The following is a 19,200-nucleotide window of genomic DNA, read 5'->3' on the forward strand; positions in this document are numbered from 1 at the left end:
GTCACAAGTCCCAGTGCACACAGGCCAAATCAGGGCCACAAGGACCAGTGCACACGGGCCCAATTAGGGCCACATGGCCCTGCACACACAGGCCCACTTAGGGCCATAAGGCCCTTCTATGTAACTGTTTTGCCACAACAGTTGCAAACCAGTTTCTTGTCTGAAACCAATTTGCATCTGAAACAAAACTAGTCTGCACATAAGTCCAATGGTTAAAAAACCTTGGTTAAAAATCAGCAGAAAACATATTGGAGCCACTAACTATCATTTTTAATAGTTCTATGACTGTGGGCTATGCACCCTCGAAACTAAAATTGTCAAAAATAATTCCTACTCATAAAAAAGGCGAAAGAGAACTTCCAGAGAACCGCAGACCTATTGCTAACATGCCTGTTTTACTTAAAATTTTTGAGTACGCAGTGCTTAGAAGAATTAGAGAGTATTTAAATCGAATAGGTTTACTGTCATCTGATCAATTTGGTTTCCGGCCAGGTTTTCAATAAACGATGCTCTATTTTCAATTGTAGATGAAATAGTATCCTCTGTTGATAAAAAACTAAAAGTATATGTTTTGATAGCAGAAGTGGGCATTCAGGGTGATGATAGGAGAGTCAGTCTGAACTAGTTGTAGGCCCTACTTCAAAAAACTTGGAATTCTCCCACTCCCTAGCCCATATATTCTGGAAACAATCTTCTTTTTAAAAATACAGGAGAAACATTTCATCAATATTCGACCAGATACAGAAATAATTTGAGAGATGATGCACACCAAAGTACTATGTATGAGCGAGAGGTAAGGAGTTCAGGTATCCGGATGTACAACTTATTGCCATCTCACATAAAAGAAAAGTCAGGTAAAGCTTTCAGATTTTTATTGAAAGAAGAGCTGCTATCTATATGTGCCTACTCAGTGGAGGAATATAAAGATTTCTACAAACCTCAAGATGGAGGTTTAAGAAGATAGATAACATGTCGCTGTTTGATTAATGACAAATTGACAAATCCTTATACCCCTTTTACAGGTGGTCGGTGGATGAAATAATAATAATAATAATAATAATATAATAATAATAATAAAATAATAATAATAATAATAATAATAATAATAATAATAATATAATATAATAATAATAATATAATAATAATAATAATAATATAATAATAATATAATAATAATAATAATAATAATGGCAAGGGAGTTGTAAATAATTTTTTTTCTATTCTATCTCATGCAACATGACTGCAACTGCAAGTCCAGGGTTGTATGCAACGACTGGTTTGAGACTGATCAAAAACTAGTTGCATCATTTGCGCCTCCTCATTTGAATACATTGCCAAGGCTTACTGGGATGTATGCTGGCGTCTTTCAAAGACTTTTTCTCATTTCCGAAAATCCTTTTTATCAAAGAGGAAATTGAAGCTTTTGCTGTTGTTCTCCATTTTTTCCTGCTTTTGCTGCAGAGTTCAATCCGCTTTCCAAGTTATATTAAGTTTAATTTATATTGGCTTCTATCAAGCACAACAAAGAAAAATTTAACTTTAAATGATATCAGTCCCCATACTCAACTAGAACTAGAACTTTCTCCTCATGAACTCTCATTTCCCATGCTTCTTTATCATTTTTGGACAAACATTACTTTTTGTTTCGAATTCAGCAGAGACATAATTTTCTCTGCCAGTTCTGAAGTATTCGTAATTAAATGATGTTAAGACATTCATTTTCATCAGATCTCATATCCCATAAAATGTCTGAACACTTTTTATGAGGCTGGAATTTTGGTTCAATTTGGCTGAATTGTTAATTGGGAAAATACCAGGAATCAATCAGTAGCATGTTTAAGGGTGCCACTGTATGATATGCTATTTATCCTTAAACTATTATTATTATTGGAAATTTTTTTTTGTATTCATAACTAAGTAGCCGGGGTTCAATTCTCATCTCAAGACTAAATAGTTGCAATTCAAAGCAGAGACTCAAACACTCTTCTACAGATCAGACGCTTAGAAACTTGCATACAATATTAGTTTTACCACTGAACTGCTGCTTGGTACTGTTGTACCAAGAACTGCTGCTTGGTACTGTTGTACCAAGAACTGCTGCTTGCTGCATAATTTTCACATGCCAGTTCTCCAACTGCAGTTGTTCCATTGTTTGGCTCCATTATCTTGTGACCAGTCCATTGACAGACACTACTATAGGGATCATTACCATCTTCCTCAATTAATACATGTCTTTAAGTTCAACTGACAGAGGCTGCTATTTCCTTTTCATTTTGGCAATGGCACTCACAAGATTCTCATCAAGGGGCACTGCCACATCAATCATGTAAGCCTCTTCATTCTTTCTGTCAAACAAGACGATGCCTGGGCTGTTAGCCTCCATTGCTCTGTCAGTTGTCATACAACAATCCCAAAGAAGCCATCCTTTTTCACCACTCAATACCATTTCTTGCTTAGACTTATAATGAGACACCTCAGTTGCTATCAACTCATATTTTCTGCCAATGCCTGATGAACCACTTTGGGCACATTGTTGTGCTGCTGCAAATTCTCTGTACCAATAATTACAGAACATCCACCACTGTATTGATTCTATGGCTTCCCTGCAAAGATGAAAGCTACTATCCAATATAAGCCAGATCAAATATCGTTTGTAAGCTCCAGTGCTGATTACCTGGTCTCATTCAGTCTCACTGGATATTCCACTAGTCTGCAATCATTCAATTGATTCTTTTCTGACTACACAATCAGAATGAAGTACTGCAGCAAACCTTTCATGCACCTTCTATGCTTCCAGCCGCTCATCTGCTGAGCTGGCTGTTAGCTGTTGGACTTCATGTACCAGCTGCAATGGGCTGTACTCCTTGTCTACCAGATAAACGGCCTTTGAAAATCTACTGTTTGCATTCTGGAAGTACTTCAGCAGTCTGTCCTCCTGTTGACGACACATAGTCTCCAGACTCAAGAGGCCTTTTCCACCTCCAGGCAGGTAAAGCCACTGGATTAAGCTATGGGGGGTGATGAAGTATATTCTTTGTCAAAGTTGTTTTTACCTTTCTGTCAAACTCCTGCAAAGTTGTATCTGTCCACTTGACTATGTCAAATGTATACATGGCCTCAGGGACTGTCCAGGTATTTATAGTAGAAAGTATATTCCTAGAGCTGAGCCCTGTTCTGTATACCTTCTCAAGTCTTAGCACAGTCTTCCTGTAATCAGCTGGGGTCGATGACACTCATAATTCTTTCCCCTTCTGGTGGGGTTGGAATATGCAGGATGCTGGTGAGGAGGACAAGAAGATTTTAACACCGATTTATTCCACAGAATGAAAGAAGAAATAGTGGCAACCTGACAAAATGAAAATAGATGTATTCTTAAATCTGAACACAAAATATGGCAACAATAGTATTAACGATTTTATTTCACAAAATCAAAGAGAAACGAGTGGCAAGTAGTAATTTGATTTGAAAAATCAAAAAAGCTTTACTGGTCAGAATGAAACAATTGGTGACTCAAGCTTAATGATGAATTAGGGACTCACTAACCACAATGTACACTCTAGGGTTCCTGAATCAATCAAAAAGCCTCGTATTTGTTGACATCGCCAAACAACAGCTAACCCCTCACTCACCAGGTATTTCCCAAATTGTGTGATATCATATGATATTGAAAAAATTTGGAACAAGAATTAGTGACCACAGAACGTGAACATGGAACTATTTACTGGAATATTACTGAAACAGAAAAGATATCTTAATACTGAATCACTAATACTGAATCACATTGCGCATATCTTGTCATGGTCCAAGACAAACCCAACAAAGCCACAGAGACCAGGGTGTGTTGCTAGATTTACAATAATTCTCACAAAAGTCTTCAAAGTTTACAAGCTATAATGAGTCATCTCATTCTCACTCTAACCCATGACTCAGAGTACAACTAGTAATTCTGGAAGATATAGATATTATCTTCAACCAATAGAGGGCTCAAAACTAGAAAAATTAAGGTGAGAAGAATCTTAACCAGTAAGAGATGAGTAGCTAATAACAAATGTAATTTAAGTCGGTTTGATACAAATTGGCCTATTCATGATATAGAGATGATGATTGTTACTGAATATAGTAGTCTCATTAACTTGGTTTTATTAAATATTGTAATTTGTTTGAATTAGGTATTGACTTAAGTGGAAAATTTATTGGGAAACAAGTCGTAGCACTCTCTTACTGCATATGGAGAAGCTTCAATCAGTGTATCTTTTAAGGCTGCCATGAATCCATGATAATTACTCATATTTTTTAAATAACCTGGTAGAGAATTGAAAACTGCGAGCCCTACATAATGTGGTCTCCCCTCCAGTAATGAGAGCCTGTGTATTGGGTACTGCAGAGTGATCGCTTTATGTCTTGCTCTTTGCCATGAATCTTTGTCTGTTTCTGGAAACAAAGGAGGCGATTTCAGAAAAATACAGGGTCGGTACAGTCAGGAGCTCTAGTCGTTCAAAAATTGGCCTAAACGACACCCTAGAGTCAACTCCTTCAATCAACCTGATGACCTCCTTTTGCTTTCGAAAAACTCTCTGTACATTTTGTTTCACTATATCCCCAAAACATGATACTGTAACGAATATGAGACAAAATATAGTCATGGTAGACAGCCAGTGATGCTTTGGAAGTTGCCACTCTTGCAATTGAAAGTGCTTTCAAATGGCCATCCCACTTAACATTTTTCTGCAGCTCTACTCCAAGAAATCGGAGTTCCCAAGAGTGACATACCTCACCGGCATTAGATCAGATTGTCTCCAAAAAATGTCCAATACCTTCAATTGTAGCAAATTTTAGAAAACTTGTCTTTGTCAAATTCAATTTGAGATAGTTAAGGCTGATCCAGTAACTCAATTGGTTAAGTAAACAGACCCCCTCTCTTGAACTTCAACATCATCCTTGCCTTTTATGAGCACTGTTGATGGTGTCATCCGCATACAGAATTAGATCAGAGTCAATGCTGTCATGCACATCATTAATCATCTCATCTTCACTACAGGGATTAGGTTTATTGATTGACCTGTTCCGGTACCCATCTCTTTCTTGGCCTCCCTACATCTCTCTTCCCAGTGGGCCTATAGTTTTTCACTTCAAGGGGAATTCTTCCAGGTGGCATTCTATACAAATGACTGCACCAGTTGAATCTATTTTGAATTATTCTTTCATGCACAGGAGCAACTAATAAAACCTGCCTTATATCAATATTTCTGATTCTATCAACTCTAGTGCAGCCAAATACACTCCTTTGAAATCTCATTCCTGCATCTTGAATTCGACTGTTCATTCTCCATGTGTGAATCCAATTATCACTTCCATATAGGAGAGTCGGAGCTGCAATAGTATTATAAACTTTAGTCTCGTTTCTTGTCGTGTTTTATTTTTGAGGTTTCTTTGTATGGTGTCACATATTTTCTGGAACTTCGAAATTTTATTATACACATCATATGTTACATCATTACCAAGATAGTTGAAATTTTTAACTTGTTCTATTACTTTTCCATTCAATTCTATTTCTGTTCTGATTGGATATTTTCCTTTGAAAGCAATTGATTTTTTTTTTATAACTGATATTCTCAAATTGTAATTTCATCAACTCTGTCCAACAAGAAAACTGATTTTTGTAAGGAATCTTCATGTCTCTGAATTATCCCTAAGTCATCTGCATACATAATTGAATTCACAAAATTATTGGTTGAGTGCTGTATACCTGAGTCCACCAAAGTTTTCCATGTGCTTAATATGTTGTCAACATAAATATTGAATAAAGTCGGCGATATACAACAACCTTGTCTAACACCTCTGACTGATGCAGACTGAGATTGAATGATATGTTTGGGATATCCTCTTGATTCAATAATTGTACTTTCTTCCTCCAACAGATACACTTTGGAAACTTCATTTCCATTGGTTGCGTTTGTTTCCTTCGTTTTTTTCTTTTTTTTTTGGTTTTCTTCCATCGTGTTTACAAATCTATTCCACCAACAACCAAATAGTGACCTGAGAATACATCAAAGTCATGGAACACATTCACATCTCTTATCTGTTCTGCTATTTTTTGGTTAGCTATCATGTAGTCTATCAAAGATCCTGTTCCAAGTGCTGCCCATGTGAACTTGTGTATTTATTTTCTATGGAAGAAAGTATTCATAATTTTTAGTTGGTTGAAAGTGGCAAATTCTCTTAGGCTCTCTCCGATTCTGTTCTTTGCATTCTCACCGAAAGAGACATTCCTACATCCCAACATTCCTACAACATTGTTAATAGGTTCTACTCCAACTCTTGCATTCAGATCACCTATGATAATAATTTCATATTTCTTATTATATTTTTCGACCTCCTTCTGATGTGTGTTGTAGAATGAAACTGTTTCTTCCTCTTTCCCTTCTTCAGGCGCATAGACTTCTATTATTACCAGGTGTCCACGACCATATTTGAACTTGACGGTGAGAACTCTTCCATTGATATACTTGTAGTCTACAATAAATTATATGTTCCCATTCCCTATCCACAAAAATGGCCACACCCTTGGCCGGAGTATTGCGTTACAACTCGTAGAGAACGGACGTATAGTGGAGTAGTAATAGTGTAGTGTAGAAGTGGTGAGTCAGCAGTTTGTTCGCGATCAAAAGTGGAACAAACATATTGCATCAAATATCGGTCGTCAACCGCGGAATTCATGCAAGCAAAGCGACCTGCTTTTCGCGGCCGTTCTAAAGCTCGCGTTCGTGTTTCCGTGCGCATGAGTGTTGATACAAGGGCTGTTTGAAAGGTATGTTTTCAAAATATGTTTAACTTAGTGGAGCCACCTAGTATTCCTACAGGAGAGCAAGGAGAACAGGAAGCCACTAACGACAGTATGGACACCAACACCATGCTAAATACATCAGAAATCCAGTGTTCACCAGATAAATATATCAAATTGAATAAACTCGAAACTTCAACCGAGCAGGTACTTCTCATCGCCTGGAAAGAGACCGATGAGAAGAGGAAGGAATTGAAGAAGAGCAACTTAGAACTGTTAAAAAAAGTGCAGGATTTGGAAGCAAGATTTCTGAATATTGAGAAGAAGATTCACAGCTCACAGCCTACCAGCTCAGCAGCCGAGAACTACTCAACAAATGAGGAAGAATTGGCCAAAGAAACGGAATGGATCAGGACTCGTACTAAGCGGGCTACCAAGAAGAGGAAGCTTAGTACTCCACCACCAGAAGTCAAAAATGTGTCTGCAAAAAGAATTCAACAGAACTTGAATTCTAAAACCACTGACGTGGAGAAGAGAGAGAAGAAATAAGAAATGCCACCACCCCCAATCATGATGGATGGTATCAAGAATCTAGATGGACTCCTTAAGAGTTTGAAAAAAGTGTCACAAGCTGACAAATTTAGAATAAAACTCTTGAGTAGAGAAACGTTCAAAATAAATGCAGTCGACTCCAAAACTTATCGGAATTTTACCAGAGAACTCATTAATGACGGATTTAACTGGCATTCTTATGAAGATAAGAGGTCGAGACCAATAAGAGTAATGATTAAAAAACTTCATCACTCTTGTAGTACGGACATGATACTGGGAGATTTGAAAATACGAGGATTGAAAGTTCTAGAAGTTGTGAATAAGCTAAAGTGGAAGACAAGAGAGCCATTAGATATGTTCATAGTCTCATTCAGCGCTGAAAAAAGTATAAAAAAAGTTTTTGAACTTAAAAATATACTTGGTTGCAAAGTGGAAGTGGAAGCACTGAAGAAGGCCAACCTGATTCCGCAATGTAAACGATGCCAAGCATACGGTCACACTCAAAAATACTGTAACAAGGAGCCTAGGTGTATAAAGTGTGCAGGTAAACATCAAACAAAAGACTGTACAAAACCCAGTGATGCTTTAACAAAATGTATTCATTGCGGGGAAGCACATCCAGCCCAAAGTTAGAAGACAGAAGGTTGGTCACTCATCTATAGTATTTTTGTTGAAATGCAATTGGAGTGGGGGAACTGTAGTCGTGACGTTGGCTGTAGTACAGAGTAGGCAAAATATCGCATTCTTGAAAATCATACGGTGACGTATAGTCAAATTATATAACACAAATATTTTCTGACATGCAAGCTTTCTGTTTCTGCCTTACAATAATTATCAAAACACTCAAATAATACAAGCATTTTGCCATATAAGAGCAAAACCCCTACCTCCTAACCTTCCCTTTCAAACCCTCAAGGAATTTTCATCTTCTAGGTCGTGTTTATATTTTGTAGTTTCGCTATACATCAGCTTGTGAATTTCGGGGATGAGATATTTTGATTCTCGTAAAACATGTGCTCGATACCAGCATGTGTTCACTCCTCTGTTCAGCGCATTTATATGAATGAAATCCATCAGATTTATCGGGATCGGTTTATCGCTTTAGATTTTTATGTAAGATTTTTTATGGCTTAATCTTAAATTATGATAGTATAACGTTGTCCACTAACGCTTTTCCAGCTTATTAACTTTTTCGTGTCACGCTTTTGATTGTGTCACAACTTCATTTTATTCATACAAGTTGTATGAACTTTAAATATTGAACAACATAATCAGAATCGGTGATTCATTCGCTATAAGTATGAAGAATTTTTAAGTTCTAAGTCAATCTTGAGGGGATTAAACAACGATGTATTTGAAGCTACAGTGAATAAACTGTATGCTCAGTGTGGTTACTCTATCACATTTTTACTACACGTGACGTCACGCTAGCGTTCCCCCCACCACTTCGAATCTTACACCTGTGAGTGATCAACCTTCTGTCTACTAACGTTGCATCCAGCCAGCTATCGAGGCTGCACTGTAGCAATCAAATTGCAAAAGATTGAAAACTCCAATAAAACAAAAATATTCCAGATTTACGGAAGAACACAGTGAAGAATATTCCACCAAAAATCACAGAAAATACACAAACCCACAATCCAAACAAAGAAAGCGCGGTAAAGGAATTAACTTTCGCCCAGATTGTCTCAAAAGAAAATAAACCAAAATTGGGAGAGCCAAAAAGTGAAGTAGGAGATAACAATAATATTTTGCAGCTCATCTTGGCAAAACTGGATAGACAAGAACAAATAATACCCTCACTGCAGTCTAAATTTCAGAAGTCAAAACAAAGTAAACTACTGCAATTCAAATGATTCATTCACTAAAAATAATGGAATGGAACGCAAATGGATTGTTACAATGGCAACAGGAGTTGGAAGCAATTCTAAACATTGAAAAAATAGATATATGTCTTATATCTGAGACTCATTTTACAAAGCAGTCGTTTATAAAATTCAAAGGTTATAGGATCTATCATGCTTTACATCCCAGCAATGTCGCAAGGGGTGGGAGTGCCATCATCATCAGAGACAATCTACAACATCATGAACAAGTGAAACTCAAAAGTGATAGAATACAATTGATTGGTGTAGCAGTGAAAGCAGTCGTCAATTATCGTTTTGTTGTTGCAGCTATTTACTGTCCTCCCAGATATTCAATCAGAAAAGATGAATTTTTATCATTGCTAGATATGTTAGGAGACAAATTCATTCTTGGTGGAGATTTCAATGCAAAGCACGTGCATTGGGGATCGCGCTTAACAACACACAAGGGAAGACAGCTCTATGAAGCAATGAGAGAGATGAGGTGCGAAGCTCTTTCAACTGGTAAACCAAACTACTGGCCCACCGATACGAGGAAAATCCCAGATCTTATAGATTTTTTTCTGACAAAGAATATATGGGTAAATTATTTACATTTAGGGGATAGTTTCGATCTTAATTCGGACCACTCACCCATCATTTTGAATCTGAGTGATTCAATTTTACAGAAGGAAAATGCTTGTCCTGCGCTAGTCAACAGCCATTTATGGATTGGGATGGTTTCCAAAAGATGCTGGATGAAAGAATAGAGTTGAACTCGCCATTAAGAGACGAAGAACAGATTGATCGGGAGTTAGAGAAGTTTGTTACTGATATCCAACAGGCTGGTTTAATACTCCACAATTCAGAAGAAGAACCACTGGAAATAATTACCCTGTGGAAATCAGAGAAATGATTGTGGAAAAACGAAGACCAAGAAGGAGATGGCAGCAATCACGTTCCCCTCAAGACAAAAGAGTTTTAAACAATCTAACTCAAGAACTAAGGAGAGAGATTCAATGTATCAAGAATGAATCAATCAATAATTACTTGATAAACTTAACAGCAGAACGCAGTACAGACTACCCACTCTGGAAGGCAGCTAAGAAAATAGAAAAACCCATTCATCAATCTCCTCCTCTCAGGAAGCAGAACAGACAATGGGCAAGGAGTAGTGATGAAAAGGCACAGACCTTTGCAGATCATCTTGTGGACGTTTTTCAACCAAACAACACAACTGAAGAAGACACTTTAGAAGCAGAGGAGAACATCCTACAGCTAAATCAAGAAATAATGTGTGTCACAGTAGAAGAGGTGAAAAGGGAAATAAGAAATCTGAATAACAAAAAGACCCCTGGATTTGAAATGATAACTGGCTTAGTCCTCAAGCACCTACCAAGAAAAGCAATAGTAAAATTAACTCACAATTTGAATGTCCTTTCATACTCAAATTTGTACCAGGAATATGGAAAGTAGCAGAGGTTATAATGCTCCTCAAGCCAGGTAGAGAGCCACATGAAGTATCATCATATAGGCCAATATCATTGCTACCTGTGCTTGCCAAGTTGTTTGAAAGGATTTTACTGAGTAGGCTAACACCAATAATTGAGAGATAGCACATACTTCCAAATCACCAATTTGGCTTCAGAGTGAAACACAAAACAATAGACCAAGTGCATAGGATTGTGAATGTAATAGAGAAGAGCCTAGAAGAGAAAAAAGTTTGTTCAGCAGCTTTCCTCGATATAGGGCGAGCTTTTGATAAAGTGTGGCATGAAGGTCTTCTTTTCAAACTGAAAAAAGTGCTACCAAAGCAATTTACAGATATATTAAAATCCTATCTGACTAACAGATACTTTAGAGTCAGGCATGAAAATTCATATTCTGATTTGAAGGAAATAAAAGCAGGAGTTCCTCAAGGAAGTGTTCTAGGACCATTTCTCTACCTACTCTATACCAGCGATATTCCCAGCCTTGATGAGAATACTACAGCAACAGTAGACAGTAATTATCAGTAGACAGTAATATTCATATTGTAACAGAAAAACTACAGAGATCCATCAACAAAATTCAAGATTGGACTAGAAAGTGGAGGATGAAACTAAATGAAGCAAAGTCGATTCACATCAACTTCACCAATAAGAAGGACCTGCCCATACCAATAACAATTAACAACCAAGTTGTACCATATGCCAATGATGCCAAGTATCTAGGTATGATCTTGGACGCAAAGCTTCGCTGGAAGGCCCATGTCACACACATACAGACCAATACACAAAAACCACTTTTTTGGACCCAGGGGACCTTGAAACGTATAGAAATTTAGAAATAGGTGTACCTTAATTTTTTTGGAAAGCAATACTTTCCTTACCTATGGTAATAGGGCAAGGAAAGTGATAAAAGAATTTAAAGTCGAAGTATATTAAGTAGAATACAAATTTAAAACAAGCACTGTTTACGGTAAACGGAATTTTCAAGCTATTATCTGCCAGTTGCTAGATAAGAGAGCGCCCGCACAAAAACAACCTTTCTCTCTCGCTTCTCAATCACAACTGATTAGTTAACGTAAACTTGTAATTTATTAGGTAGTTATCAGTTTATAGTTGTTCATAGATTACTTCCGTGTGTTAGAGTGCTGTAAGTAATAAATCAAATCAGTATGGATCGCCTGAAGTTTTTTACTAGTGTAGAAACCCACATCCCGGATTCTGAATTCAAGATCTTTTTAAAAAAGTATACAGACTCCTTCTCTATTATTATTCTCTCTACAATAATGGGAAGCTAGCTGATACTTGGAGAGTGTATTGAGAATTGAAACATTATTCGAGTTTAACCAGTGTTCAGTCAATGTAATTGGCTGAACATTGAATTGACTGTAATTACCAATGGATCCACCGGATAAAGCAGCTGCTCAAAATCATCAAGTTTTTTTGTGACACTCTGTATATGGAAATTGATAACAAATGAGAATTAATTTATTATTTCTTCTACTCATACCCTGTTTATCCAAAATGACTCGTTCATCTTCAACTCTAGAATATCTAATTAGTTATACAAATTACTGATTAAGTGGACTGTAATTTTAATCGATTTAATATTCAATATAATATTCTGGCAGAAAAATACTAATGAATCCATCCATGATGCAATGAAGATCTCTATTATTAGAACTTACCCCGGCTGATGATCTACGCTGTAGTGAGTAGTGTAGTCAGAGTGATTTTTACCTGTAGGTCTGGGTGGTAAAAAGGTAAAGGGAAGAATTAAGGAATAGAGAAATGTGAATAGATCACATGACCCTGATGATTTATGATGTAGCCAGGCACTGCAGAGAGTTGTTGAATCATGTATGGTATTCTGCTTCTCAATTTTACTAATAATTAACTACTACTTTCAATATAAAAAATACTCAAATTCTCACATGTACTTTAAAAAAAATTATTACTCCCTACGATCGGAGACACCAAATTACAATTAATAATTTCCTATAAAAATACAAACAAATCAGCGAATGAGTCGAACTGTCCTGTCAACGAAGGCAGTCATGCGAACCGAATAAACTTGAAAACTACAAAACAAACAAACAATCACGCACTAGAGTGCGCCAATAGAATCAAATAAAATCAAATCAAATCAAATTGGCTTTCATTTTGCATATAACAAAAATACAAGAAAAAACTTATAACTCAATAACATAACATAATTTTACAAACAGTGTATACTTTAGGCAGAACAAATTCTAAAAATATCATGCATCACAACCACTTAGGCCAGAGCCTGCGTGTGGTACGTGGAGTCCGTTAAAATAGCCAATACTATTTAAATATAGGCCTAATAGCCTATATTGTTACTTAAAATAAGCATTTTATACTTATAGAGAGAATATACTTTATACTAGAGAATATACTAGAGAATATACTTTAAGAGAGAATATACTTTAGAGAATATACTATAAGAGAGAATACTATACTTTAAGAGAGAAGAATATTACAAAAGTATTAGAAACTAGAACAATATAAAACTCCAGTACAACACATATCAGTGGAACAAAGAAACCATATATTGTTGCACTACAATAAACAACACAGCATATACTAGGGTAAGCGTAAAATCTATTTATATAAATTATAAAAACTGATCACGACTGACTGATTGACTCTCGCATTCATCAGCAAAAACCATAAAATTACCGTAATACTGTATTACTATAAACATCGTTTGCAATACAGCTTCCTTACAGATCGCAGATGCTCGCTATTCATTTTTATTTATTTTTTCATTGTTATTAACAAATTTAATATTTTGTTTTATTTTTTATTATTATTATTTTTATTATTATCATTACTATATGAGTAATTTTTATTTTTTATGAAACGGAGCTGTGGGGCATCAGTTAATTAGTTATTGATAAATAGAATGAATTAGTTCTTCAATACCCTCCCTGCCAATCTCCTTCAACCAACCAGTAATAAGTTTTTTATAAATAAAAAGGGAATAATCCTCTACCCTTCTTAAGAAAGCCGGAATGTTTCGGAAAATGATGTGCGAAATGTAATGAGTGTTTGTAGTGGAGTGAGCCCCCACAAGTCTAGGTACTTCTATGCCCAAAGACTCCGCCGACCGAGTACTATAGTTGTGAGCAACTCTCGTGAACATATCTGCTCTATATTTATGAATATACAACAGTAGGCTCTTGACATACAACTGGCGAATATCGAGAACGTTGAACTCGTCATATATTAGTGCAGTTGGGGTACGGACGGGTTTTTTTAAAGCAATTTTTATAATTAGTTTCTGAGTTATCAATAACGGAGATAGAATTGTTTTATAAGCACCCCCATAAGCTAAAATCCCAGCAACTATTAACGATTGGACATATGCAAAGTATACATTCCTAAGTTCATCTTTAGATAAAAACTGGCGTAAGTTGAGAAAAATGTAAATGGATTTACGTATTTTATTTTTCAGATAGGCAATGTGAACTGACCAGTTAAGTTTTTCATCAATCATAATTCCCAAATACTTGTAAGAACTCACTCTCTCAATACAATCGCACTGACACTGATTGTTATCTGGATTCCCACAAGAATGTAACATTAACGTGTCAACAGAAGGCTCATGATTTTTCCATAAAGAAATTTCCATGAATTTTGATTTTTTTATATTAAGCGTCGAAATATTATCATCAAACCACGCCTTCAAAAGGTGGAGATCACGAGAAGTCTTTTGATACATTTCTTCCTTATTCACCCCGGTTACATGCAGAGCTGTATCATCAGCAAATAGGAACAGGTTACCGTCAAGTGGCAGTTTAGCTAAGTTGTTTATATAAATCAGGAATAAGAGAGGCCCCAAGGTGCTGCCCTGAACCACACCGTATTCAATGTTGTTAATTTTACTCTCAACACCCAACAGTTGGACGACCTGTTTTCTATCCGATAGATAACTCCTGAACCAATTGTAAGAGTTGTGACGAATACCTAACATTTCAAGTTTTTTTAATAGCTTCGATCTATCGACTGTATCGAAGGCTTTGGCCAGGTCCAGAAATATTATTAAATTATTAAGGTTTTTATTTATTGATTGGTCTTTTCTTGAGTTAATTTATACAGTGCATCAGATATGTTTTTGTCCTTCCTGAATCCAAATTGTCCATCTGCAAGAATATTGTTAGCCTCAATGTAATTACTCAACTGAAATTTTATAATTCTTTCTAAAACTTTAGAGAAAATGCTTAAAATAGAAATAGGTCTGTAGTTACACTCATGGGATCTATCACCATTTTTAAAAAGTGGAAAAACTCTGGCTATTTTAAAACTATCTGGATAAATACCCTGAGTAATGCTCAAATTATAAATGTGTTTAAGGGGTTTAATAAAGATTTTAATATGTTGTTTGAAAAATTGAGCAGATATATTGTCGAAGCCGGGAGCGGACATGCCTCTTATTTCGGAAGCAAATCTACAAATATCATCATCATTTACCGGATGCAAGATGAAGTTCGTGTCCAGTCTATAGAGATAATCATCAATAGCTGGAACACTATTGGAATGAACGGCCTTTGCCAAATTCTCCCCTACGTGCGAAAAATAGTCGTTGAATTCATCTGCAACTACTCTCGCTTTATGAAGTGGAGAATCAAAAATATAATTTTTTTTGAAATGATCTAATGGAAATCCTTCTTTTTTATTATTTCTTCCTGAAATTTCATTTATTACGCGCCAGAACTTTTTTGGGTCATTACCACTATCGTTTACTTGATCTCTATAATACTGGGCTTTGGTTTTTTTAAGTAAGTCATTTAATCTATTTCTATAGTTTTTAAAGTAATTAATTAATTCTAAATTAAAGGGTTGTCTCTTAGTAAGCCTATGTAAATTATCTCTCTCTCTAATTGACCTAACTAATCCATCCGTTATCCAGGGCTTTATTTTTCTAAAACGTGAGTTCACTTGTGTGACCGGCTTTTTTGACCTTTCAATGTTAAATTTTATAATAGAAAAAAAATTATCTGCTGAAGTATTAACATCTTGCTCGGCAATCACAGAGTCCCATGTTTCCTCTCTGAGAAAAGATTCTAAAGTTTCACTATGAATGTAAAATTTAGGTGATTCAGTTGTGGTTGTATCCATAGAATTTGAATTTATTTGCAAGGCTACTATGTAATGGTCTGTTATAGAAACTTTTGCAATTGCTGACTGAACTGAAGACACATCAATATTTTTTATAAATACATGATCAATCAGTGTACTGCTATTATTCTGTTCTCTTGTTGGTTTATCAATACAATTGATAAACCCATTTTCGTACAAAGCATCTAAATAACTGTCTGTTTGTAAGTCGTTATTTAATATATTAATATTAATGTCTCCTGCGATTATATTGGTTTTGCCCTTATTGGTTTCAATACAATAATTTCTAAGATGATCAGTGAATTCCTGTACATTAGAATCATGGGTTCGATAAATTGCTAATAAACAGTATTTCTTTTTATCATAGTGAAAGTCAATTTCTACAGCATTGACCCCACCGATATTCAAACTTCTCCCAACTGATGATAACGATTTCTTGATAAAAACAAGCACTCCGTCGTTTCTGTTACGCTTATCTGCTGTCTGATAAGTTTCATAACCGTCAAGTTGCTTGATATCATCTATATTGAGCCAAGTCTCAGTCAACACAATAATGTCTATTTCAAAATCTAATGAGTTGAGTCCCACCAATAAATTGTCAATGTTTTCATTGTAGCTTCTTATATTTAAATGAATTATTTTCAAGCTTCTCTCTTTATTAAAAAATAAATTGAATGAATTAAATGTATCATACTCTCTACAAAATATTGTATTATAATTGTCTAATTCTATTTCATGTCTGTCCATAGACAGTAAAAAAAATTCTAAAACAAAAAATAATAAAAAATCTCCGGGACCATCCGCCCGCTCAACCGCCACAAAAAATACAAATTTCATGTAACATAATGTACGGAAAAAATTTGAACATGATAATATACATTGGAGGCAGAATAGATGGTTTTTATTGGTATTTGTGTAAATAAGAACCATAAATTATTAGACCAACACTAGGTGTATCATAACTGATAATAAAGCAATATAGTCTAATTATGTTATTATAGATAATATTTCAAAGTAGACTATTTGAATATCATATTACTTTTGATAATTCTCGAAAAATTATCCGAATAATTCAATATTATTAGCAATTACAAGCAGCATTATAAGGATTAAATCAACATCCGTTAATATCAATATTAATTGACATCAATCAATATTAATTGTAAAGGGTACCGTACTACAAATAATCATAATACTTTAGCCAATCATTCGAATTGAATATCGCATCATTATTTTCCAACAATGTATTCAATTTAATTATTAATTCGAATTGAATACATTACTTTCTGATAACAAAATTATTCGAATTGAATCCTATTACTTTTTAATAATGCAATTTTTCGAAACAAATATTTAACCTCACTATAACTACCCAAGTTACAGGAAATTAGTTAAGTTTTTCTTTTTTAGCTGCGTAGAAATAAAACAAGATAAAAACTAAAACAAAAACAAGATAAATTAACAAAACAGCACAATGCTAGAAAAGAAGTAGACTCGACTGTTATCACTATACAGAGAAGATACCAGTTGAAGTAAAATAAATATTTAAGTCAAGTCAGCTAATCAAGCCCGGAGCTACATGTAACAATTACAGTAAATATACTAATAAGATTCTACAGTAAATTAAATTCCAATGAAATCACCTTGTGATCCAGAAGGCCTATACTAAATTCAAATATTTCCAGATTATTTTTCAAATATTTCCAGATTATTTTTCAAATAATTTAGAGAACAATACATAATTCACTCCAAAAAAGACACACTATATTATCCTACTCCTCACTCAAAGCAAGATAAAAAATAATAATGAAAAAATAAAAATTGAACCTACTTAACCATTGTTTTCAACGCGGATAACGCAGATAAATTAAATTAAAGTAATGACTGGTTAAGAATGTTGAGTAATCTGATAATTATATTTTTGTTTTTTATGCTGGAATAATGGAAATAAAACAAGCAAATAGATTGATTAATTATTACTCTAACGATAACCCTATAAAATGTATAGAATTAATATTGAATTCATTCAATAAATACCGCAAAGGGGTATACAGGGGTAGACAGGGGAGATTGAAGCTAACTACTCAGCGCCAAACTCCATTAAATTCAAACGGCGTCAATACTAATGGAAGTTCCCTCCCTGGAGTTTCCCTGTTTTCCACAGTTTATCCGAACAAATCAAAACTAGTGCTTGAGGCCAAATGAGAGGCCGGTGAGCGATTCAAAACATCACAAGAAACCACAAATCTCACCAGGCTTATCCTTCATGTACGACTCAACAATGTACAATATTTTCCTGGAAAATTATTTTTCCCTCATTTATTCATATGGAGTCCATGAGAAGTGTAGAGCCTTCTTGGACAGCTATGCAGGCTTATAATATTGCGAGCTTGTTATCAGAGGCCATTTTCTCCTTTGGACTATCCAACTTCCCAACAAAAACATGAATAGATCGTATCTGTGTGGAAATTAAATTTGTATGGGCTAAGCTACTAACCGACCTTTTTAAACTGAGCAATGAGATGTGCTATTGGATGATCGTTACGATCCGAATCAATGTTATTGGTTCCAGCCAGAAAACAACAAAATAATTCCCTGAATAGCGAGCAACTTCCTGACTCTCGAGAGCAAGCAATCCAATGCATACTCCATTGGTGCACTATGAACTAGGATACACATTGCCCATCACGCTTGAAAACGTGTCACTATCGCCAACCAATGAAGAAGCATGACGCCCATGGCTGCTAGAGAAAATACTAAGCCTACTTGAACCTCTCAACGCGAACAAAGAAGCACCCCCTCTCACCATAGCTTTCTCTCTAGTGCAGGGTACCGGTAACTGACTCTCATTGCAGTCATCAACACTTCCCATCCCATCAACTTATCACCCCCTCCACCTGTGCCTCTTGGACCTCAACATCAAAATTTACTCATCTCAAAAGTATACCTGTGTATACTCTTCTCAAAAATTTAACTGTGTACTTCAGTGAGGTCTCCGTTATAATGGCAGCATTTAATTAACAGACTGTTGTGAAGCTCCGAAACGTTGCCGGATCGTTATTTAACAATGTCAAAGTATAACTAATTAACCTTCTAGTAGTCGCGCTGTTGTAAAATATACAACAGTGTCAGTTTTTTTTGCTGCACAAAACTATTGGGGCCGGTGTCAGTGAATGAGTGACCTATGCATTCCAAAAATTTCTCTCCATCACTCCACTGAGTTGCAGTATCAACCGAGCAATGGTTCAGTCTTTAAGTTCCATTTAGTCCCGACAGTGCACAAGTCGCACTGTGCATAGGGAAAGGCTGTATACGGGGACTGTAAACGAACCAATAACAAAGAATTGATGGCTTTGCTTGGTGTACCTTATTGGGCTATGAAATGGTAATC

The 19,200-nt window shown here is 35.5% G+C and overlaps 1 protein-coding gene across 3 annotated transcripts in view; it reads left to right on the forward strand.

Moving 5' to 3' along the window:
• The window catches only part of LOC120350637, a 194,187-nt gene that overhangs the window by 100,194 nt on the left and 74,793 nt on the right, over nucleotides 1-19,200 (forward strand). The window lies entirely within an intron of this gene.

This window comes from Nilaparvata lugens, chromosome 3, assembly GCF_014356525.2.
Source record: "Nilaparvata lugens isolate BPH chromosome 3, ASM1435652v1, whole genome shotgun sequence".
Lineage (NCBI taxonomy): Eukaryota > Metazoa > Arthropoda > Insecta > Hemiptera > Delphacidae > Nilaparvata > Nilaparvata lugens.